This window comes from Rhipicephalus microplus, chromosome 2 (genome assembly GCF_043290135.1).
Source record: "Rhipicephalus microplus isolate Deutch F79 chromosome 2, USDA_Rmic, whole genome shotgun sequence".
Lineage (NCBI taxonomy): Eukaryota > Metazoa > Arthropoda > Arachnida > Ixodida > Ixodidae > Rhipicephalus > Rhipicephalus microplus.
The window spans coordinates 200,936,696-200,938,106 of record NC_134701.1 but is presented as its reverse complement, the minus strand read 5'-3'; positions in this window follow the sequence as shown (position 1 = coordinate 200,938,106).

The window sequence follows — 1,411 nt, the reverse complement described above, 5'->3', positions numbered from 1 at the left end:
GGCACTCGATAAGAATATGCTCTTCTGATGCATCGACATGATTGCAGTGGTCGCCGGGCGGGGATATTCTTCTTTTTATGCGGCATTAGAAGGGAGGTATGTATAAAACACCTAACTGTAGACGGTACAGTAGTATGTCAAATGGTCTATCAATCTTTTTATTAGGTGCGAATCAGAAGGGACGAATCTATTTGATGTAAGAGTGAAGACGTATTTTCATCAAACCAAGCATCCTTGCATAATTTGTGGCACAGTTCAGAAAGAACCTTCTTGCTTTCTGAGAAATAAACGGTAGCTGGTGTCAAGTGATATTTTTTGTGTGCTTCAGTGGCTAATTTGTCAGCTATTTCGTTTGCTATCACTCTTACGTGACTTGGAAGCCACTGAAAACATATCTTGTGCCCGTCCTGACAACCAATGGTAGTCGTTTTTAATATTTCAAATATGATGCTATGATCTATATGAAAATAAAGTTCCTTAATCATTTGCAGCGCTCCTTTGGAGCCACAAATTATTACACAGTTTAGCCTTCGCTGGTTTTGAGGAATGAATTTTGAAGCTTGTAATATTGCGACAACCTCCGCCGTCATAGACGATGTCTTTCGAGAAAGTTGGAGATCTCTTCCTATTTTATATGCGGGTGTATGAAAAGCCACAGTTGAGCTTTCGTCTGTTGTAGAGTCATTTGTGAAAACGAATGTGAAATGGTCTCGATTATTGCACATTTGTTGAAGCACTAGAAATTTTGCTTCAAGGTAGTGCATCAAGGATCGGTATGTATATCTGTGCACGTTCTCTGCTTTCTTTACTATCTTCCTTTCTTTTCTTCGTGACTTTCTAGTCTGTCGGACAACGTATCGTGCCGGCTATTGTCGAATCGGGTTTGTGGTCAACCTCCATATCATGCGTTATATATATATATATATATATATATATATATATATATATATATATATATATATATATATATATATATATATAGTGTGTGTGTGTGTATGTGTGTGTCTTTCTTATCAGGAAAACTTCATTATGCCCTCCACTACGGCGTCTCTCATAATCAAATGGTGGTTTTGGGACGTTAAACCCCACATATCAATCAATCAATCAGGAAAACTTCATTACGCAAAGCAAGTTTTGTCAAGCTTCTTCTTTTATTCTCTTCCTGGTGGCTGTTTACTTTGTCACCGACGAAGGGCAAAAAAAACAAAAAATTCGAAGAAACGAAAACGCAGAACTTCAAAAGACTACTCCTAGCTGCTCACTTGTTTCAGTACGTATACGCCTGTTGTTGTTGTTGTTTTTGTTGTTGTTGTTGTTGTTGTTGTTGTTGTTGCTGTTGTTGTTGTTGTTGTTGTTGTTGTTGTTGTTGTTGTTGTTGTTGTTGTTGTTGTTGTTGTTGTTCGATCGATAT